Below are 24,898 nucleotides of genomic sequence, written 5' to 3'. Positions count from 1 at the left end.
TTGTTTCTTTTTTCGATTCCGGTGGAAAGGAAACGCTGCACAGAATGCGTAGTTTCTTGAAATGTGTTTATGGTGGAGTGATAAACACGTAAATGGATTATTTGTTGAAAGTAAAAATGTCCTTTGGACGGGATCGATTATCTAATCACAGATACATTGATTATGTTATTTTAAATATTTTTCAATAATTTAATGACAACTTTTAGTTTTCTTTAGTTTACGTTTCCTTAATGAATTCTTTAAGAAATCTGAATTTATATTAACAATCACCGAAGATGTGTACAGCATTTCTCCTGAAACGCATAATCGTGTGTACAAAAAAGTGGTTCTTCATCTTTTCAACAAACTGGTCGCATAGTTCGCATTCCAAACATCTTCTCGTCATTTTCCTTTTCAGATATGGCTACAGGGAAAGATTCCGTTCGACAAAACAGTCGACTATCGATGCGTCTTCTTAATAAACAATGAACTGTAAAGTCTCGAATTCCTATAACGATCAAATTCTCACGAAACCTAATTCCACAATATCAAAAACGTGTAAATATAATCTGACATCTTAGAATCAACATCTCCAAACCATCAACTACAAAATACCATCACATCTAACAAACCCAACATTCCCAAACATCTTCCCACTATCAGCCGCCTAAAAATCACTAAGAAAGTCAACGAAACCTCTACCAAACATCGAGCAGCACTTTACTATTACCGAAACCATCAATTTCCTAACTAAATTTCGCTTCTATCAAATCGATCCTGACCAAATCTCTAAAACAATCGAACATCATTCCTTCTACAACTACGAATCAGTGAAATTGACTTTTCAAAATTTTCTTATACAAACTCCACGAATGTATCCATCGAGACATCAACTTCTCTACAATTCAACTCGCGTATTGCCAAATCAATTCCACTAATTTCTCAAACAAGCATTAATTACCCTTCCAAATCACCAAAAGAAGATGTCTCCTAGCTCTAGTATTAACCTCTCGACTATTTACTTTCGCTAAGCTCATGTAATATTTGACTATCGACAATTCCTAAGAAACGTAACAAAATTTTCCACTCCACTTCAAGTGTAAATTTCATTTTAATAAACAATATTAACCCTTTGCACTCCAGATGGTTTTGTAACCTATCAGAAATTGCAACTAATTTTTATAGTATCTTCGGAGAAAATGGGAAATGCTATAGCATTTCTTAGATCTTTTATTTTCCTTCCTAGTGCGAAATATTTCCTTCCTAGAGCCTACAGAGTACAAAGGGTTAATTCTTAAATTAGTCTAGAAACCTTCATCACGAGTCTCACTCGTCATTGTACGCAAAGTGTTAATTATTCCCTGTTATCGACTAATTTCTCCACGCAGAAACTCAATCGATAACTATATAGTCCAATAGGAAAGTAGCCATCGGGCTCTCGAGTAAACCTAACAACATAGTGAAGCCTGTTCGACGAAAGAACGTCGACTCCGTGTGCCGCGCAGGTGTTGCCCGCAGTGTACGTTGCCAGTTCGCGTAACGCCGCCCGGAAGCGCTCCATTTTTAACATCTCGTCTGGCCGGACTTACTCTGTTTGGTGGCTCCTGGGTTCCGCGTCGTGATCCTCGTGCTCCCCTTGGTTACATGTAACACCACTGAAGCTCCTGCGGCGGACAGGCTCGACGAGAATTCACTTGCACAAACGATCCACGAGATATCTGCTCTCCGGCTCGGCGAGTCCTTCTCGTAACCACACTCGATCGAACGGTGTATTCTTGGAATCGGTCTCGCCTAACGAATCCACGGGGCTTCCTCGACGTACAGATTCCCGATCGGAAACGAGGAAAGATGGGATAGAAGAATCGAGAACGAGAGGAACCGAAAATTCGAAGAATGGAAGACGATATATGTGTGCGGCGAACAATTGCGAAATAGATTCAGGGTCACGGAGCTCCTTCCCTCCGGCCCACCGGTTCGAGACTGAAGACCCGGTTCTCTCTCTCTCCAGGTGAACGGCGCGAGTTACCTGTCCGCGCGGCGAGGAGTGGAGAGGAGACGAGAGAAAAGGAGCCAGACGTGAACGTAGGCGCTGCCGGAGAAGGTGGAGGAGAACGAAGGCTCGGGCACGGTCGTGCCGTCGACGAAGACGGCCGAGCCCACTTGACTCCTTGTTTGTTTATCGCCGCGTGGAACCTGACCGGAGTTGCATCCCTGATGCATTTTCTAGCCAGCCACCACTGCCGCTGCATTCTCCGAGGAAAAGGGCAGAGACAGCTCGCGCTGATAACGATTCCGACGAGGATCACACGGTAATGGCGCCTTTTTGCCTAGCGACGTGTCTCTCGTGTCTGTCCGCTTGCTCTGCGAGCAGCTTCGTGCTGATGGAGGAATTTATGTCGAGCAACGGATAGTTTCTGTATTACGTATGATCGATCTTTTTTTTTTGAGAAAGGTGTCACGAGGTACTTAACACATTACTGACCCGGTCACGAGTTAACTCGTATCTCCACTTGCATCAGCCATTTCAATTTTCGAAACATAGGACAATATAAGATATCGCAAAAACAAAATATTCATTATATAACAGGTACGTCCAAAGTTTCATTTCAATTCATTATGTATAAGATAAATAAAGTATATTGAAGTTTCATTTAGATCGTTTCACTTTCGTATTTAACGCTAGGTTTACGGAATGTATCAATTTGACGCACATTGAATTTTATAAACATTATTTAGTTAATGTTTCGACGGGTTTGAATATGTATTCTAATTGTCCATTTTTAAATCTATAAGTTTTAAGATCTAAATAAACGAATGTCAACTTTTCTAGGAACAATAGAATAAACTGCACAATACCCGCAAACCTAGTGTTAATTACGGAATAACCGGTGACATTAACCCTTTGCGGACGAATGTCGACGCTTTGCTAAGATCTAACATTCATGTTTGTAATATTAAGTAGAAAACAAATGATTCAACTACTCGAACAGTGAGAAACTAAAACATAATTTCCTTATTCTATATTATTTAGGCATTCGATGTGTGATTTTGCGGAATCTACAAAAGGTTTTGTACACTGTAGACTGTCTTTGTCCACAAAGGGTTAAATAGCTTCTGCGTAAAATTGCCGGTCAACAATGTGTTAAAATCCTTGACGTTCAAGATATTCAAGCTTCCGTCTCGTTTCTTTGAGCGATTAAGATGCTTTTGCGCGTTGAAAACGTCTCTTGACGGCTGTAATCGAAGAAAAATCGCTCGGCGATCGACTTGTTGCGTATTCTGGTTGTAGAGGATGTGGGTTGGTGATGAGCTTTGGATGAGTTTTTGTGGGACAATGGAAATGGGGATGGAGAATTGAAGTTGTTTCGAGTATTTTAACGTGGTTCAAATTCGGAATTCAGAGATTGAATGTAGATTGATAATTGTTTAAATTGATTTAGATGTTTCGATTATTTTTTCTGTGAGAAAAGCTTTGTTGTTTTCACGTTGTAATGGTTTGTCTTCGGAAGTGGATGCAAGCAAACTTTGTGAACGTTTGGAACGGTTTATTCGAAACGTAGATTCCTTCGCAGAAATCTGGCACGGATATGCAGGAGTATGTATCTGAACCACTGAATGGATGATAATAAATTCAGTTTTACTGTTCCGAATGTTCCATAAAACTCGAAGTAAATCTGAAATCTCATTAAACCTTATGGAACCTCTTACGATACCGATTCCCGAACGCATGAGCCGGCTAAAAATCGACGAACATCCGCGAACCGTTAGCCTCGCGTATTTTCACGCAACCCCGGTCGAACACTCGAATCGAATGGAAACTTCTTTCTTCCATCGGGCATTCCGTAATCGCGATAACATTAAAACAACCGTTTAGAATCCAGCGAAATCGTTCGATTGCATTCCGCGTGTTCGCGTGTCCTCGATATACGCGCAAAAACCGTACTCCATTGATAGTTTTTATCGAATTTCCATTTCGACCGTTTAGTTCAGCATCTAGCCTTCAACATTTAATGCTGTAGCATTTGATTTACATCTGCACGAGCAGTGCACTTAACCCTTTGCGTTCCTATACCAAAACTCAACATTCAATAGCTTTCCAATATCTCCATATTTCAACAGTATTTACTTCAATTATTCATGATACAATTTACTTTTCTAGAGTCCTAAAAACATTACAAACTTAACAAATTACTATATCAAACTGCTTCCCAGTGTAGGAGTCAATAACAAGCGTTCACATGAAATCTAACAATGTTTACGCTAGGCGGTCATCGACATGGGGTGCGGGCATGATTTAAGACGTTTAAACGAAAAAATATTCGCACGAAGACAAAGCCCGTGAGGCAATATGAAAACGAGTGTACGCCGGCGGTATGTACTATTATTACGCAAGTCGGTGTAGTTAGGCGAATCGCTGTCGAATTTCATAAAAGTCGAAATAATCGGTCGTTATCAATCATATAATCGTTTATATCTATATCTGTAATTGTGTAGTCTATTTCTATATTGGATTTGTAATAGATAAACTGTTACAAAACGTATATCACACCAATTATATCCTTATATTAATTACTCACTTTTACCGACGACACCGAATTAATCGCATTGTTATATTAAAATGTTTCAACAAACCCCAGTGGAACGAACCAACGTTTGCACAGAGGTTCTTCAGGCGAAGCATCGAGAACGCTTCGTTTCGCGAAGGTTTAAATTCCCGCAAAGGCAAATGCGTGTTAAAATCGAACAATCCGAAAGGTTTCCCGTGCGAAAGCAGAACGGAACGTGAAACCGGGTGGACTCGCGCCGTGGGCACGCAGGAATTCCAATAAAATATTAACGCGGCATTATCTAGTCGGCGCAGGCCGGCCGGTCGGCCGGCCTAGCGTTAGAAGCCGGCCGGAGACATCGACGCTCGCACAAGAAAGGTCGTCGAGCAGGCTGGACTCGACGCGTTGCGCGTTGCGCGCGATTAACGCCCGTATCTCCTTTTTTCTTTCACGGGCGTGGGGAACCTGAATGAAAGTTGCGTTCCGCCGTCTCGTTATAGTTTCGCCGGTGCCCCCGATCACGCGGAATCGCGGTAACCCTTTCAGCCGCTTGTACAGGCGCATCGTTGCACGTATGCAATGATCGAACGGCGTCACGAGGTGCAGGAAACTTTAACGTTGCCATAGATAGTAACTCTTTGCTATCAGTAATTTAAAGAAATGGAGAGAATGTTCTGTCCCACTGTAAATGCACAAGATAATAAATTGATAGGAACAGAATAGTTTTCACTTGAGCTTTACTTGTCATTGCACGGCAACGTGTAAAACTTGCATGATTTGGAAATGCGCAGTGAAATTTGTATGTTTCTTTGCGAAGGACGTATACTGAGGATTTTATTTTTAGATGATCTCAAAGCCTCACTGAATACAAGAATGATAGAACGCATCCTGATTTATGACAAAATCATTCGTGAAGCTGTAGAGCTGTATGAAATACCGATGATGTATGAGTTACGTTGAAATGTCGATGTTTATATAAAGATTCATGGTAAACAGGTAATGAACTATTGAATGTAGTGTATACTTACCTGAAAACTTTGATACAGAAAAATTCGTACAGCTTCTAAAACATATTTGCTGTCGCAAAACGATGTTTCTTTGTAAGTGAAAATCCAGTTAGTATATATTTTACTTCGAAATCACTATGATTAATGCATGTTCCTTATTTTATCATCTAAGTTATCTTGTGAAGGTTTCTAAATGAAAACGGTTCTTTGTCGGTTTTAATATTTTTCGATGAAGCAACATGACAAGACAGATAAGCCAGACGCTACGGTACTATTGCTCGAGTTGTTAAGGGTTAATTCCGCAGTCTAACTGGATAGGAGCCTATGTAATCACCTTCGCTAGAAACAGAGATCCACAAGACACACCTAGGCCACCGACTAATTGCATAACGGGTGGGGCGTTTTTTCAGAGCGAATAATCGATGTTACGCTGCCCGCAGCTGCCACGCGACTGTGCTACCAAGCCTCGCTGCATCTAACAGCGTGTCACACTTTCGCGATCGCAGATTAGCGTCCAGTTTTGTTTTTTCCTTACGGCTTGAAATGCTTTTTTGTAGGTTACTAAGGAGGCTAATGGTATTGGCGCATTAGAAATGCGTGAGAAATGCAGTAATAGGCTGTACGATCAGATTCGACATTGCTTTATTTCAATTGTAACGTTCCAAGTTTCGTTAAACGACCGTACGAAACGTTGATTTCGCATTTACGCTACGCCATGTTTACGTCCGCGGCATAGTTACGAATTAAACGTGAAATCTGTAAACGTGATTCCGTGAAGTTTTAATGAGACTTAATTTGTCATTCATTGAAAGTTTTACTACGAGTTCTTACTTTCTACTTAATTACCGACTTTGTAAATCATACGTTCTCTATTCCTGCACAAATTCGAGTTAACTCGAATGCGGATTATCATGGTGTAATTATAAAATTTCATATTTCAATCCCAATCGACATTCGTCGAACCTGATCTAAACACGAACGTCATTTCCCTTGTTAATTAAACGAGAAAGGTATAAATCATAATTCCTCCAACGATAACAAATATACAGAATTTAATATGAAACTACTAAATATAACTTAATATTAAACTACCATAAAAATTGAAACTTCACTGTACCTATTCTTACATTACCAACACGTATAAAAACTATCTCCAAAAATCCTCAGTTTTCAAAATTCCATTTACCACTTCAAAACATGTAGAAACGAATTCCTCCTTAGATAATTTCGAAAGTTTAACTTACAATTTAATTTCGAATACTAAATATACTATTTCACAGTTTTCCTATATCAAATCGAGTGGTGACTGAGAATCAAAGGGTTAATATTGTACTTCTTTCATTTCGCATATTCTGCGCCTTAAAATCGTGCATTCGACGTGTTAAATAGATAATCAATTCGAATTAAATTTCATATTTTCTCAATACTGTGGTAATTAGCGAAGTTGCATAGCTAAGTATCATATAAAAACGAGATTTCTCGTTACCGGTCCGCAATGTGTTAACAACCCACATAACATTTCACGTATACTAACTTCCACTTCACTCAGCCACCCCTCATTTTTGTTCATTTTCCTAATTTAACCCTCTACGGGCCGAATTTTTGTTCATGATTATAACAAAATCTATGCAGTACAAAATTAATAAATATCCACATATGAATACGAGTTAAGAATGTACTCAATAGTTTCAATAATTTCATCAAACGAATATATTTTGTAACTTTCAAGTTACAATGACGTTAAACTTTCACTCTTGAGCGTACAAAAGTTGAAGTTAACTGATTACTTTATTTTATTCACCACTTCCACTGCAAAATGAAATAAACCAACAAGATGCCAATATACTGATGTGTGACTTCAAAGTTACATGAGCCTACAGAGGGTTAATTTGTCCGTTGCGAAGATCGATGTGCACTGAAGAAATTTGCTACGAGTTGAATTCCGTTTACACGTTTATCTACCAGCCGAATTAATGAGAAGAATGAATGATTAAAAACTGCATCGTCCATACTTAAACGCAGCTGTTATTGTTGTAATCAGATTTTGAAGATTTGCATGAAAACACGATCATTGCTTCCCATCGGATATCCCGAGACAATTGCACAAACGGACATTTATGGACTGTCGGTAGGCGGTTCACGGAGCGAATCAAGTGAAAACGAAACGAAAATCGCGGGCCTCGCGAAATGGAAATACGATTCGGTTTCCGCGGGCAGCGTTTTCCGGGCAGGTGAGCAGACCGCGGACGATAATGCGCTCCGTTTTATTTATAAACAGCCCCGAGATTCGTCGGGCTTGCTCGCGTGCGCGCAACGAGTTGCCGGGTTGAACGCCTCCGAGTGCAACAGACCCGATAAGCCTCCGCTAACGGAACGAGGCTTCTCGTTGTCGGCTGTTCTGTCGTCGGAATCATCCGACGAGCGACGTTCCCTCGGAAATTAAACTTTAACCCTTGCGCAGCTACTTTTCAGGACGCGACGCAGCAGAGTGCACTGACTGCGAAATAAAACGTTCACTTAGACAACGTAGATGTTTTCTAGCGCATGTGTTATATTAAATAATTTAATAAACATCGTATTAAATAATAATACATTTTTTCTAGCTTCTACTTGAGTTGGTAAAAATGATAAGAAACCACGTGGGTGCAATATCATATTAACCCTTTGCGGACGAATATCATTTCAGCGAGATTAAACTTCATACTTGGAAGACTAAGTTGCGATCAAATGATTGAATTACTCAAACAGCAACAGATCAGTATGTAGTTTTCTTGTTCTTTCTATTACTTGACACTAGAACTACCGAGCATTTAATACGATTAATATGCAATTCCTATAAAAACTGTAACAATAGATTATTGTCAGTTTCTTCAGGCATTCATTATAGTGCTCAAATGAAACTATTTATTTTCAAAATCATTTCGAACATTCAATGCTTCGAAGATATCAATAATTGCTAAACAAAAGAATCGAAACCAGTCAGTTTGACTGGTACGGTAGTTATAGTGTTAAACAATCGATATATAATTTAACTTCATCTGCTGAAGTTTTTGTACCTTTCAAAGAATCTTCGGCCACAAAGGATTAAACAGTAATGGGATTTTTGTAGATTTTTATTTGGATTGAAAGAAATATAAAGCATATGAGGTGAGTAGAGAAAACATTGTGGTAAATAGTAATTAATTTCTTCAGAATTTTAGCAGTGGAAGGAATCTGTAAAACAATGCGACATGCAAATGGAAATAATGAATGTTCTTAGTTAAAAACTATTGAATTTATGCCGAGTTTTGCTGGAATTGATTTGTAGAATATGACGTTGACTATCGTCGTCTATGTAACGAGGGGGTCAATACGACCGCGGTCGACCGCAGAGCCGTCAATAATAATTCTCTTGCATAACTGAACGTGTCGGGCAAAGTGTTACACCGTTGTAATTGGAACGTATAGGGGAAGGATTTATGCTGGCCTCGACAGATATGCTTTAGCACCGTTTAGTGGCATGATTTTTTTATTGTAATTACCATTTAACTGCCATACTTGTAGCGTATTATTAATGATTAATGATATCGTTAGTGTTACAATCTCGTGTATGAATATTTATTTCACGAGGATGAATTGATTGAAATATAGGGCTCGATACATTTATTACGAAATTGGGATGTTGCTATGAATAACAGATTGGCAAATGAATAACGCGATTCTCTTAAATGGTACGTGTCAGTTCTATAATTCATAATTATCATGTAATAGATGTGATTATTGCTCTGTAACAAGAAAATCAGAGTTCCTCCTTTTATCGAGAGCAGAATTTCATGGTTACTACCATGTTTTTGTTGAGGGATACCATTACCAAGCTGAAATGAGCTCTCGTTTTGCATCACTGCATTCATCCGGCCGGCAAAGTCTCCCTATGTGCGTCAGTCGTGCACTTTCCCGACTTTCTTTGCCGGTATTGATGGTGCAGCTGCGATTCTCGATATACCTGTAACGACCGAACTCAACCCATTTACAATACACCATAGAATACCTTCAATACTTCCCAAACACCTTTCTTTTCGCTCTATTCCAAAAATACTTCGTTGCATATTACTGTTAATGCAACTGTCAATGCATAATCACTAAACATAAATTCGCTATAAACATCTTCAATACTTCCAAAATACACGGACCAAATTCTTAATTCTATTCTTCAAGATCCATCATTATCGATGCAGTTTCTATTTCCGATATTCAACCGATTTATAATTCATTATTTTCGATACCTTCAAATCAGGTAAACCAAACTCATTCCATCGAAAGAATCCATCGTTGATTAGGTAATCTTTAATTAATCAATTCCGAACAATCGACGATTATTCCTAATTCGATGGTTATTACGTAAATCCAATCGATTTAATGAGCCTTAACTGTACGCAAGGATGCTGCATTAAGTCGCTTTTGTTATTCGCCCGTCTCGATTACGTCATCGCGAGATGATAGTCGAACTAGCCTCGTGACTCACGTGTCTTCCTATCTCGCAGCCTTCGTGACGAAGACATCCGGTAACGAGGCAGAAACGGATAAAGTAGCGAGTCGTAACAATTATCAAGGCATTCGCTCACCTTTTATTCCCGGCGCGGGAATAATTCGCGAGGGAGGGCGGAAACGATGCGTTTCCTATTCAGATAAATCGGAACCGCGAAAAGAGGAGAACGTAACTCTTTTAATCGTTTCAATTAATTAACCCTTTACACGCTGAATCGCCATTATTCGGAGTCAGTAACCGTGCGTCCTGCGTGTTATAATTTCATCTCTGTAGCATTTCATAAAGCATAAATTAATGAATTCATTCATTCATTATTATACCTCTTTAACCTTTTACGCCTTGAATCGCCAGCTTTATCTTCCGTTGCCGTATTTGTTCCAGATATGCACTTCATGGCTGCTTCAACTAACATGCGCTAAGTACGAATACATTTTTGCAGTCGTTAACGTATGAACATTGAATGAAATTGAAGGAAATTAAAGATAGGATTCTGAATGAGTACTCATTCATAGCAGCGTATTTATGAAAATGATACTTCGACGCCTTGCCCTATGATGTATTTCTCAATCATCGACAACTGCACTTTGTCATCAATAATTCATTGAGAAAAGAAAAACTCTAGCTATACTTTATATCCACGTTTGCTACGAAGTATAATAATCAATGACAGAAGAAGGGTTAATGTATTTACTGGTAAAAGCTATCTGAATAATTAAATCTTATATGATTCTACCTGATGAGGTAGAGAGAATATTTTGTGAAGCTAACTCGGTAAGAGATCAAACTTACATCGAGGCACAAAAATATTTTGTTTGAATATTTCTCAAATTGATGCATTGTACGAAGTTTAATATTAATCCTTTGCACTCGGGAGGTGACTCTCAGTCACCACTTGACTTCCTACAGTGAAGCTATAAAGTTTATTTAATATTATACTTCATATAACGCATTAATCTGAAAAATATTGACGTAAAATAGCTTTGTCCGTCAATTCGCGTGAATTTCTCTTTGAGTTGGTTTATCTTCGTAAAAATCTTATTTTCCTCTTCATCCGTATATTCTACGGAACAATTTGTAGTTCTATCGCGATACTCGAACGTAAACCTTGAAGAAACATCGGTGCTACGTGTTAAGGAACCAAATCAACGCGAAAATCATTAAGAATGGCCATCGGGAGCAACGCAAGGTCAAAGTTAAACACTTCCTCGTGTCGTCGACCCGTTGTTTGATTAATTCGACTCCCAGCAGGGCCGTCCGCCATATTTATAGCGGTTTTTCAAACGCTCCGCGCGACTTTCAGCTGAATCGACGCGACTTTCCGCGGCGAAAAAGTCGTTTGTAACTGTAGCACGGAACGTTTATGGTAATTAGAAAAAGCTGTTCGTCGTTTCTGTGATTTCTATTCCCTGCTCCCCCCCTCCCCCTGTCGGTAATTGAAGACAAATCTCGTTACACTTTCTAAATCATTGAACGTTTCGCTACGTACGGGACAAACGTAATTATCGTCGCTCCGGACGCGCGCGGCGCGCGTTTCGCTGACCGTTGCCCAAAACCGTGTAAATCGGCTTTAACGAGTGGCCAGAACCGTTCTAGAAAGTGTTACAATTTTGCTAAGAAACTTGCGTTTCCGTTGTTTCCCGCGGAGTTCACGCGAAAAACGCCATGAAAGCGTGGTGAATTTTGGTGCAGTTTGGTTTCTCGTTAAAATCGAGAATTCTTATCTTTCTACCTCTTCAAACTCGAAACATTGAAACCGAATTTTTTAAATCGTGAGATACTCATCTGATACTGGTGTAATTAAATGTAAGGTGGAATTACTTTTCGTAAAAGAGATAAACTTTCGTTGTTAGAGTTGTTCTCTCGTTCTTTTCCTATAATTTTCGTATTTCCTAAATTCTTTCGTGCTTTTTCCAATAAATTTTACTGAAACTTACAAGATCGACCTTGAAGATTTCGATGAAGAGTATAAACATTAAAAATTTCAATTTCTTCAATCTAAATGATTTTACTTCGACAACTTTTTGGAATCACCTTGACACAGATGGAATTTCTAAAAATACGTTCTCGATGCATTTAAATGCACGATTTATGCATTATTCTAATGAATTCGATTTGTTCGCTGCTTTACTTTGAACTATATATTTTCCGGGCTGGTTGCGTTTTCCCCTGGCATCATATTCACAACAAGTTTCTTTTTTTCCTAGTAATTGTCTTTCATTATAGAAGCATTAATAATTCATTGCTACGTCTGGCGTTATATTAGGAGCGTTAGGCGAGAAAGGCGCGGCTAGAAGACGTAATGAGTTACAATCAGTAATTTTTGGGGACATTGACCTGCCGGAGGATACCAGTTCCCATTTGAAATCCGATTCGATCGGCATAGAATTCTAATTACTTAACGATATCAGTCCCTTCATAAATTCCAAATTATTCGATACATTCCTTCCCAGTTTCTACTAATTCCCAATACTAATCCGTTATTCCTAAATAGTAGAAACATTAATATAAATCACAATAAATTATTCTCACTCAACATTACCCCATTTTCAAAGTATACATAAAATATTCAAAATAAACGTGACAATTCGAAACATAGCATCAGTTGCCATTAAAAATATATGTAACTTATAGATTCTATAATTCCAGCTCACGAAATGTTATATAATACCGTGTCGAACGTCGAATCTTGAGATCGCAAACGTTTCAAGTTTAACCTAATTGCGTTGCGATTCAGTGTTATAATGAACAGTAATGTTCCATTATTCGGATTCAGTGGCGCATCTAGTTTCACGCTGAATGATACGGAAGAATTGGACCACCTGGCTAGAACATCATCGGGTTCGATGGAATCTGGGAAAATCGGTGAACACGATATTACAGTTCCTGCTTAATCTCGTTAAGTAGTTCACAGCGTTACGAACACCGTTCTACGGAAATACCTCGGCGGTCCACGTGACCACGATGATCCTTGTTTGGTCTACTTCCTGCCGAGTGTCTTCCGATCGATGATCTTATTTATATCTCAGCATCTCGACGATTCGACGAGTTATTCGTAATTAATAGAGCACAATATCGCGCAGATCGCTGCGAATATCGTTAATTGATTTTAATATATTCTTTCCTGATTACTTATGCAAAACTTCGCGAGTTCTCCTGGATATTAGTGTCTGGTTCCACTTAACACGCTTTTAAGCTTTCAAACGCGTTTCGAGGTTTTTACCGAATTTTTTGAAGCGACCATTGAAATTCTGTCTTTCTGAAGATAGTAGAAATACATACGAGGTGACTAAGCGTCGGATATTTATGCAAATTTACATATCTGGAGGCTAATTCGCGAAAGCATAGATTAAACAGGAATTCCTTTTCAATATTGATAATATCGTTGGTTTAAAAGTTAAATAGAAATTTCGTTTGCTAGACTAATTAAGCGTGTTGAAAGTCTGTGAGGAAATAATGAAATAAACATTCTTTTGCTTGTATCAAGTGCAACGCGATAGATTAATTACAAGCATGAGCTATTTACAAAGAGATAGTCTGTCCGTTCAATCGAGATCCTTGGCATTTCAAATATTAGGTTAGAATACAAATATGTTCAGATGTAATCAACATTCTTTTCTGTATTATTAGCTGCGCGAAGTAATGAAATAACAGCGCCGGCCATAAATTAACCAGAAATGGCTTCTTATTCGGCGCAGTTATGATCATGTGCAATAAATCACGATTCCGTTTATAGAATTAGAACAAGTCCATACCTGCAATCGTACTTATATGTATTACAATCTAATGGCTACCATTGAAAAATATTAATAAAGAAAATTAGTGCACATATCTGTATACAATAAGTACAGGCAACATTCTTCGCGCGATATCCTGCCGAGTCTCTGAATTTGTTGCCACCGTAAGTGAACAAAAATGTCTGGACTTGAGTGGTACGTTTTTTCAGTTCAATATATCGATAATTATTATTTGCGAAATCAATCAATTAATGATTGCGGAACAAGGACTTTGCAACCAACCATTTTACTGGGACAGTTTCTACTGTTAATCGAAACAGCTTCGACTGTGGAAATTCATCGAGCAATAATTAGTGAATAAAATTACTTTATATACTGTGATACATTTCAAAACAATGGTGTGCATAATGCAACAAGGCAGTCGATGTTTATAAGACGTCAGTGGCCATTTTGAAATAAACATATCTCGACGATTTCTAGTGTTAACAGAAGGAACAGCTTCGAGGAAGTTCGTCAAGCAGTAATCAGTGAACAAAATTACTTTATATATAGTGATACATTTCAAAATAGTCTGGTGTGCATAATCCAACAAGGCTATCAATGTGTATAAAACGCCAATAGCCATTTTGGAGCAAAAATATCTCAACGAGTTCCAGTGTTAATCGAAAGAAGAGTTTCTAGGAAATTCGTTAAGCAGTGAATGGTAAACAAAATTATTTTGTATGAAGTATTACATTTCAAAACAATAGTGTGCATAATGCAGCAAGGCTATCAACGTGTATAAAACGCCAATAGCCATTTTGAAACAAACACATCTCAACGATTTCTAATGTTAACCAAAGCAACAGCTTGACTCAGGAAATTCGTCGAACAGCGGTTAGTGGCAGCGAGGAGCGACACGATTAGGCAGTTTTGGCAGGACGTCGACCCGCGCGAGAAACCGTTCGACGCGTTGTCCGGCTCGCGCGCAGGTGGTATACGTGTCGTGGTGTTCCGCGATACAGCTGCCTTGAAGATACACGATGACGCGAGGCTGTATGGGAGAGCCGCTCCTCTGGCTGTCTCTTCCGTCGTCTCACCTTGCGTCCGTGTCCTACAAAACTCCTGGCAAATTAACGTCGGGGCATTTACGTCCGACCTCTTTATCCCGGCGAGCAACGTGCGCGACTCTTTCTGCCCGTGGAATGCCGGGCCGGACGAAATCGCGGGAACCTTTTTTTTTCGAACACGTTTTCGCTTTGAATTATTTCCATTCCGGAAGCGTTTTCTTCGCCCACTGAAAATCACCCGATGATTCGGGTCACTGGGAAATGACTCGGCAGAGTGTAAAATTGATTCGACGAAGGATCAGTAACTTTGTTTCTTTTAATTGAAAGTAATCAATTGAGAAGAGGTTGTTAAAGGTAGAAAGATTTTCAGAGATGTTCGGAAGCTTTGAAAATGTGATGATTCTGGCTTGAAGTGGAGTTCAGTTTTTGAAATATTGTATTTTAGACGTTATTTCGTTAGAGTGTGTATCTATGAGATGGTAAATTAATTACAATTTTTTAATTTTTGTAAATCATTCCTTTGATGCAAGCATGTCGACTCCAAAATTGTTGAAAATATTTAGGTTGCTAGTTAATTTATCGAAAGTGAAGAAAATTCATTTATTAAAGAAATCAATTTCTCTATCCTGACTTCAATGATTTCCCTTTGTAAGTACAAACTAATATTATAGTATCAATATTCAATGCCACAGCTGAGTCGAGTTCTTCAAATGTAGGTCAAACAGAAGCTCCGACAGGGATCAGAAGAAAAATGTCAACGGAGGACTCACGAATCGGAATTAATAAGATTTTCATTCTGTCCTATGCACCATCAACCGCTACGGTCAATAACACATCGTGACACGATAGAGAAGCGGCCCGTTAGACCTACCAATCGCATGCGCGTCGCGGTGTCAGCGTCGATCCGCCGAAACTATACCCTATCCACAAGCTAACGAGTGAGTTCGACGAAGTTGTCACGTTCTTAATGGAAAATATGGTAATCATTCGTCTGCCTGCACTTCGTAAATCGTAGAAATCTAGTTACCAACGTCGAATAACTGATCACTTGCCACGAACCGATTAACCTCTTAAACCCTTATGACATCTGTTCGTATTAAATTATATAAAGTATAAAATTATTCCATATAAAATTTCGTCAATTTTGTTTCAATTTAAATATTGTATGACATTCGCCATGACATTCATCTCGATGTATGATCCTGACGAAAAATATTTCATAGAAATAATTACCTAAGAGTATCGTCATCATAGATATTCATCTAGAAACAATTCCTTTATATATTAGAAATTTGGAAAAATGTGTAAAACATGGGCCCATATTGCAATAATTACTGTTTGACCTTGAGATAACCTTGGAGTGTCCTATAGAGGTCGTACTTAACCCTTCGCGGACGGAGATTGTTGAAAGTATAGAAAACCTTCTACAGACTTTGCTAAATTCAATTCTGAATGCTTAAATCATAGAGAACAAGGAAATTGTGTACTGATTTCTCGCTATTCGAGTAGTTAAATCGTTTTTCACAACTTGGAAATTTGACCTCAGCAAAACTCCGACATTCGTCCGCAAAGGGTTAACACTAGGTTTACGGAACGCGTCAAATTGACGCATATTGGATTTTAGAAATATTATTTTGTAAATGTTTACGCCGATTTTGACTGATGCGATCACACTGACATGTACCCCAATTACCTACTATTAAATCTCCAATAGAATGAAATGTACAGTAAATGCCCGTAAACCTAGTGTTAAATTTGTATGTATTTATCACAGAGCGAATGGTTCTCCGTTACTTTTTTGTTCGCAGCGATTTCAATATCCACGAGGAAGGAATAAGCGGTTAGGGGGTTAAACGTTGAAAATCACGGATTTCACCTGACGTTTCCTCTCCGTCCCAGTTCCAGGCGATCCGTCCCGATCGGACGTGTTTCGAGAAAAGTAAAAACTTCGCATGCCGTCGCTGAGTGGTTGATTAGCTTACGAATCACCGTGATTACAGTTGTCGGGAGCGGACAGGCGTCTGACGTCACGCGGACACTTCCTTCATTCCTGCATAGGAAATGTGTGGATTTCTTTTATCAATTGTAATTACCAATTAGATAGTAATGCTAACGGATAAGAAATTACTACAAGTTTCGTTGCAACAACCACAACAAAAGTTCGACAGGTAGTCTCATTGGTATGTGCGACATACACTGTCTTCCTTGTAGCATCACTGCTTCTCCAACTTCTCGGATACTCCTACTAATAACATAGTGGAACAAATTTTAACCTATTTTGCTTTTTACGATAACCACTAGGTGATTCTTATGGAGTTCCTTACCCTAAATACGAATCCGGAAACCAAATTGCTGGGTCACGTCTAGTTTTCGAAGAAACTGGGTTTTCGTAAAAACGGTCGAATTTTTCAGAGAACCAAGTGTTACGTGAAAACAAAAAACGATAGGCAATTAAAATTTGTCGTAGAAAATAGAGGAGACTTGCCTGAATATGTAGCTATAAATATTTTGAATTTTGCGTGTCATTAAATGATTCTAAGTGACGATCAAAGTTTAAAAAAGGGTAAATGCGCGTGCAGACATTTCTGAAGAGGAAACCTCGTTTTTATATAAAGACACTTAGCTATGCAACTTCGCTAATTACCACAGCATTGAAAAAATATAAAATTCGAATTGATTATCTAAAATATATTACATAACAATATGATATCTGAGTTTTTCTATGTTAGTTTTACTGTAGGAAATCACGCGGTGAGCGAGAGTCAAGCGTGGAGCAACTGTAAAATTTCTCTTGGCCGCGTGATCGACCGTAACATCTTTTCTTCCATGTTTTTGGGAGACAAAGTCCGAGATGTCTTTGTCTCAGAGTTTCGAAGAACAGATGTTCAAGATGTTTAGGAAACAGATATTTCTGTTTCAGATGTTACAGAAATAGATATCTTTATTTCACACTATGGAGAACTGTATATTCTTGTTTCACTTGTACAGTTACTTTCAATTCTTCTGGGTTTTGAGCTTGTTCACTTGATTTCAGTGCCGGATTAGTCAATATTCAATTTCCTTAGTTAAAACCAAATAATTCTGCCCCTCAATTTCTTTTTCTACCATCCGCACAATTCAGTTTTCTGAAAATTATCCGGCAATGTGTTAATTTATGAATTTTTCATTTGAAACGTTAAACAATTCAGGAATAATATAAAATTGTCAAATTCTGAATTTAATGTATTGTATAAGTATCTATCGATTCCGTAATCTTATACAGTTGTATTTATGTTTAATTCTTGAACTTTCATTCTTGGTAACATGCTGCTTAATTTTAATATTTTTCTATTTAAATATCTAAATTATTGTTCCACTATTATTGTTAACACTATGTCTACATATGTTAACTCCTTGGCGTACTATTTACTTTCGCCACTAAGTTCATGTACCATTTCACGACAATTTGGAAGAAATGCAACAAAATCGCCCATCCTACTTCAAGTGGAAATTTCATTCGAATATAATGCAATGCTAATAGCAAAATAGTTGTTTGCTTCGATCTGTGGGTAATGTAAACTGCGTTATTGTTATAGCACGTTTCTCTTGTCGAATGTTAGTACATTAGGTGACATTATTTATAATACAAAAATGTTTTCAAACAGTCACCGTTTAATTCAATGAATAATAGTGATTCGATTTGGTTGGGGGTCACCGGTGACATGGCATTCAACGTGTTAAATTAGTCTAGAAATCTTCATCACGACTCTCGCTAGTCATTGTACGGCAATAACAATCGAAATAAAACACAATCGTACATAAACCAACTCGTTGAAACGAATCCCGTCGATTTCTCAGCTCCATATCGGAAATCCCCGTACGGCGCTGTATATGGTAGAAAAATACGGACTCGGAAGCTTCCATGGCCGATCGGCTTTCGAACGAGGAGAAAAAGCTCTCCACGTGAAAAGCTGTCTTACCTATATCCATCGGGGCGACGTGAAATCGTTCACGATGCGTGAAGGCTCCGCGCGCATCGGCCGCGGCGGAGGCAGTCGGTCCCCGATACCGTTACACTTGGCAGCTTCCTGCCGGTCGGAGCGTACGGCCTCCATCGCGCTACCTGCTCTCGTCCCTCTTCTGCATACTTATAGTGCCTTTTCGGTATCGTCATTGTCACCTACTCGCGGGCCGCGCGTGCGCGGCCGAGCGGTTCGTCCGTCGTGATACCGTAATCTCGTTGTCGGCCGGACGATCACGAATGCTCGGTGCACGCTTGACCATCGCCCGTGGAATTCCTGACGCGGCTCACTTCATATGGATCGAAGAAGTTCATGATCTTGGTCGCGAACGAACGCTGACGGGGCTCTCTAGGCTAGATGACTCGCCGCGCGAATGAAAAGTGGCTATAGTCTGTTTCGTCGTCTTTCAAGGACACTCCCCCCTCTACGGATTGTTGGCGTAAAGTTGGCGTCTCGTGCAAATTCGAATGTTCCGAAAAGAGGTTGGCGGTTTCGTTGTACAGAGGTACAAGATACAAGAAATTACATTGTTAAATAATAACAGAACACTTGACTGATCATGGATGACTCATCGTCGTCACGTTCATCCTTTTATGAAAATAATGATAAATATCATGAAAAAAAGACTATGCTACTTTATCAAAATGTGGAAATGAATTTATAGGATGTATTAAAAGATGCGACAGAAGCGGAAACAAATTTTAAAAGTCTAGAGGAAAATATCCTTAATATAGCTAAACTTATTCAAGCAATTTCACACAAATCAATTTTAGATAAAAAGTAGTCATTTCTTTTTCTAACATCGTTTACATTATTACAGAAGTATACTACACGACTATATTGTATGAATTCCCATTTTGAAACGTGGCTTATTTAAAAATAAAGTTATTAAATATACAGGGTGGGGTAATGACTATTAGCACCTCGGATATCTTCGAAATTATAAGTTTCACAGGAATATTTGAAATAAAATTGCACAGTACGAAGGTATGATAATAGTTTTTTCGCAGGTGGAAGTACTTCGTACATTAGGTCACCTCCATTTTGAATGGATCGGTATGTTTTTGCTTCCGTGTCATGATAGAGGATCTTAAAATTCAACGACCTATTGCATAAGGTCATTGAAGGTCATAGAAAGTAGAGAAAGGCGATAATACGTTTTGGTAGTAAATGAAACATATGTTTATAGTAACGAAAAAAATGGAGGTGATCTTCAAATGTACGAAGTACCTCCACCTGCAAAGAAACTGTTAGTTAGTATAAAGTAATTATTTCAAAATAATTTGTGTTAAATAAAAATATTTGACAACGTATGTTGGTAATGCAAGGCTTGCGCAGCAGTGGATAAGTTGGTAGAAACACTGTATCTGTTATTATGGTGGATTTCAGGTTTTATTTTCTAATCTTCTATTTTCTGGTACTCCGCTAAGTAATGAATAATTATAATTCCGCAGCGAACTTTAATAGGAACAATTTTTGTTTCACTAATCCACTCAATTCTAATATTTTACTCGACTCAATAAATCTAAAGGAACTATTGAGACAAATAAAGCTATGGAGTCATTGAATTCCTAAGCGAAATTTCGTAGGTTAGAACTTTAACTATGACTAAAATATAGAGTAGAGGAATTTGTTTTTAATCTTTCTTAAATGGAACGAGATAGTTATAGCCTACAGAAATGTAATTAAGTTCTCAGGGACTCTTCCCTTGCTAATTTACCGTAATTACCTGTGATCATTATAATCTGCAACGATTAACCGATCGGAAGCACATCGGCCTGTGAGGACGTTAAAAATTCAGTAAACGAAGTTCATTAATTCAGAAACATTTGAAAAGGGAGTGTTACTTCGAGCACGAGAAGCAACGTCCGACGTATTTTCTAACAGTAGTTATAAATGGATTCTGGTTGATGATCGTTTACCGCTGTACAAGGAACACGTATGGCCGAAGTAGGTTAATTGTTCGCTCAAGGACTCTTCCGTTTCCACGAATGTGCTCTAAAAATTGTACTTACAGATACCTTACATTACCTTTAAATAATCTCTTGACTTTTGAACGAAAGAAATTCAGCAAATATGGATGTATCAAGGAATCTCGAACGTAATTGTGTCGAAAAAGCCTGGAAGAATGTACCAAGGCTGATTCGAAATTCAAACAAAACCTCGCGTGATAAAAATGCATGAAGCCCCGATGAATTATCCATGAATGTTTGTAAATACTTGACCGAATGCAGACTTCTCCGGCTGTTCCACGAAAACGTGCGCCGACGAAAAGGATCTAGCAGGCTGCTGAATATTCTAGAGCCAAAGTGAAATTGTTAATAAGCACGATTTCTTGTAAGGAACACGGCTGATTACCCCGACAGAACAAGAAATCGAAACGTTGCGTGGTGACAATTACATGCGCGACGGCGTGTCAATGTACACTTGTTTCCTGTAGAAAACGAAATTGCGAGAAGAAACGGTTGAGCAACGAATAGTAGCGAAAGAAAGTCCCTATCGTGGCAACAGTTCGATTTCGTCTCGTTAATCGGAGTCAATCGACTGCAATGTCTCATAACGAGCTGGGAACCAAACGCCACTTGTTCCATTTGTTGCTCAATCCATATAAAACACACCACAAACAAAAAAACAATAGATTAAACTCTTCTAATCTAAATCACAATTATATCTATCAGAGGAATCTTAGATTCACTTGAACACTGAAACTAATCAGTATCTAATCAACTCGCAAACTATTACACAACATCCAGACAAAAGAAATAAATCAATTCACACTATCCGTCTCTCTTCTTAAAACCAGCAACGTCTTCGAAACACTCAAACTAATGATCGAAAACAAATTCTCAACAGTTCCTTCATTACTTGCGCGAAATTACCATTCCGATCGACCAGACAACCTTTCTTCCTCCGTTCCGCCGCAGCACAGTTTCTACAATCCAGGATTTCATTAGAAATTACCTGTAACCTAACCCGACAGTCGTTTGCATGCAATTAAAGGCTAATTCGATCCGAGCCGGTGCGGAATTTAATCCAGCTAGAAAAAATAATTGAACGCGTGTGCGCAACATGTAGAAAGTCTGCAGAGTTTCGCGGAATACAATGAATCTTAGGGAGCGGACTGCAACAGGCAGTCTCATTAGCCTCGCGTCTGAGATTTCGTGGTCGCGGGAGAGAAACAATTCAGAGTGCAGTGATCTCCGGTCGCATTAGACGCTCGACGAGCGTCGATTACGCGAAAACGGCGCCGAACGAAGAAGAAAAACGGCGCGTCGGACCCGAGCGTCCGCGACCCTGCGCGCGTCTTCTAACCGCAAAGATGGCCGCCGGCCAGCCACGATCGCCGCTGGAACCTTTCTTCCGATGGTTCGTGCAACGCGGCGATTATGTAATCAACGCCGCGTGCTATGAGTACGTGTAATTTCGTTCCGAGAAGTACCGTTGACTGCTCGCTTCACCGCCTAAGGTGTACTCCTCGCTGCCTTCTGCAGCGTCCGTCAACGACACCGCGCTCCTCCACGCGAAAGACAAAAAGAGAACGATGGGAACCGATGATTGCTCACATTTTCAAGAGTTTCTTCGTTTGGGAAGCTAGAACGGATGCTGGAATTTATATTAGAGGATACCGAAGGTTCCCAAGGTTGATTATTGGGAGATTGACTCCTCGAAATTGATTGTTCCGGAAAATTACTGTCTCTATAGGTTCATCTTCGAAACTTGCATTTGGAAGACGGGATTCTTAACACTAGGTTTACGGAACGCGTCAATTTGACGCAGATTGAATTTTGTAAACATTATTTGGTAAATGTTTTAATCGATTTTCGTTGATCCAATTACACAGATGTGAATCCTGATTGTCTATTTCTACATCTATAACTTCCAAAATCTAAATGAACGAATATCAACTTCCCCAGGAACAATAGAATAAACTGTACAATGCCCGTAAACCTAGTGTTAAATTTATGTTCTGGGGTATGGAAGACTTTGGAGATTATTGTACAATTCAAACGTTTCATCTCTAAATCTCTAAATCTATCATGATTAAACTTTGTTCTCTCAAACTGCTTAGAAAGATATAAATTTTAAGAAGAATGAGAAAATTTATGTTTCTCTTGAAAGCTCTATCCTTCTGACATTCGTTTCACTAGATCATGTATACCAATAAGCAATTATATTCTTTGTGATCAAACCAACAATCTCCAAACACCATCACATCCATCAATTCTAATTCCACCACTTCCATAAAAGAACAGCCGCTACATGTTCAGAATACAAAATTCGAAATACAAGTAGACCAACAGCTTCATAAATCTTCCAGGAATAAAGTACCAACCTATAAACAGCGTCATGGACTATTTGTAGTTATATATAATAATTATGATTGAAATAAATGTAATTATATTTTCTATTGAAGATCCTAGAAGTGATAACAATAAATTACCGGCTGATATATTAGCTGAAAGTCGAATTGATAATGTCCATGGTCGAATAATATTTCTAATTGATTCAAATGAAACTATTGGAAATGAGCGATCAAATAATGAAACATTATATATTTTACAGTGTGACTTTATTATAACGGCTTTGAAAAACATGTCTAGCTCTTTCAAGTTCTCGAATGCGAATCACTCGGAACATCCAAAAGTAAGTTGGGGTCCGCTTTTTTTTACAAGGCCGTTTATGGCCTTGCCTGGAGAAAAGTCTCTTGACTTCGCGTGACAAAATCCAGACACATCTAGTTGCCTCGCCATCGTCTTTGTTTAGATTAAACATATACGAACGTTGGGCAATTTTGCTTTTGCTAGCTTAGCATTAGTAACGATGCAACAAAAGCTATAAATTTTAAAGTCCGTAAGTTTTCTTAACACCTTGTCGACCGGCAATTTTACGCAGAAACTATCCCATGTTACCGGTTATTATTCCGTAATTAAATATGAAAGTGAAACAATCTAAATAAACTTCAGTATACTTTATTTATCTTATACATAATGAATTGAAATGAAACTTTGGACATATCTTTTATGTAACTTTAAATATGTTGCTTTTGCGATATTCTATATTGCTCCGCGTATCAAAAATTGGAATGACTAATGCGAGTGCAAACACAAGTTAACTCGTAAACGGTCAACAATGTGTTAACCAGTTAACCGTGGAATTTAGTTGGAAAAACCTCCCATTCTGCGCGCAATAAAATCGAAAAATGGAGCGTGTACTCGTCGACCGCAAAACGAATGCATGCATGAAAAAATAAAGAATTCGCTGAAAGAATTAGTATCGTGTCAAACTCTACGATCACGTGTATACTCAAACACAGTTAACTGGTTAAATCGATCGTGCTCCCAGATCCGAGCGTCCAAAATTGAAACGTAGTCCCGGTTACGCAACCGTGTCGCAGCGCGCGTTCCTCGACGAACGATGCCGATCAGGAGGGGAAAAAAAGGGAATGGATGAAAGAGGAAGACAGGTAGATCGAGGGAACGTTGCGTGGAAGCAAAAGTAGTGGATGGTTGCGGGACACTTTCGAGCGGAGCGTAGAACCAAGGGGACTATTGGCTGACGGGTGGGGGGCCCGAAGGAATGTTACAAATGGGGTCGCAGCCGTTGAAGGTAAACGACTGCGCCCTGCTCCTCCTGGCGAGCTGCCTTCGGACGGATCGACGGAAAACGCTTGCCCATTCACATTCCCCGTGTGACTAATCCGGCCGATTGGAATACTAAGGAAAGGGACATTCAGACCGTTTTCGTGGTATACCGATCGGAAGAATTCCTTTCGCACAGCTCGGAATGATTAAAAATCGAGGATTTAACATTTCGATGGATGTGGGTCATGTGGTTGTTAACGTTCAGACGTTTTAACCCTTTCCGGACGGATGTCGGCATTGCGGTAAGATGAGATGCTCGTATTCGAAAGAAAACTCGCGAAAAATGATGCTATTAGTTGAACAGCAAGAGGTCAGAATGTGGTTTCCTTTTTTTAATTAAGCAATTGATATGTAATTTAGCTTCATATGTTGAAAGTATCGTATGTTTCGGATGTCGGCATTGCGGTAAGATGA

The 24,898-nt window shown here is 38.9% G+C and overlaps 1 protein-coding gene across 5 annotated transcripts in view; it reads right to left on the bottom strand.

The window, feature by feature from the left end:
* Positions 1-2,005, bottom strand: part of uif (sushi, von Willebrand factor type A, EGF and pentraxin domain-containing protein uif) — a 61,017-nt gene extending 59,012 nt beyond the window's left edge. For all 5 annotated transcript variants that reach the window (XR_012999300.1, XR_012999301.1, XR_012999302.1 and 2 more), the window contains exon 1: positions 1,569-2,005. The gene's annotated coding sequence lies outside the window, so the exon portion shown is untranslated. The remainder of the gene's footprint in view (positions 1-1,568) is intronic.
* Between the last annotated feature and the right edge of the window lie 22,893 nt (positions 2,006-24,898).

The sequence above is a fragment of the Nomia melanderi genome, chromosome 1 (assembly GCF_051020985.1).
Source record: "Nomia melanderi isolate GNS246 chromosome 1, iyNomMela1, whole genome shotgun sequence".
In the NCBI taxonomy this organism is placed as follows: Eukaryota; Metazoa; Arthropoda; class Insecta; order Hymenoptera; family Halictidae; genus Nomia; species Nomia melanderi.
The sequence above is the reverse complement of the archived record's forward strand: the minus strand, read 5'-3'. Positions and strand labels throughout refer to the sequence as shown.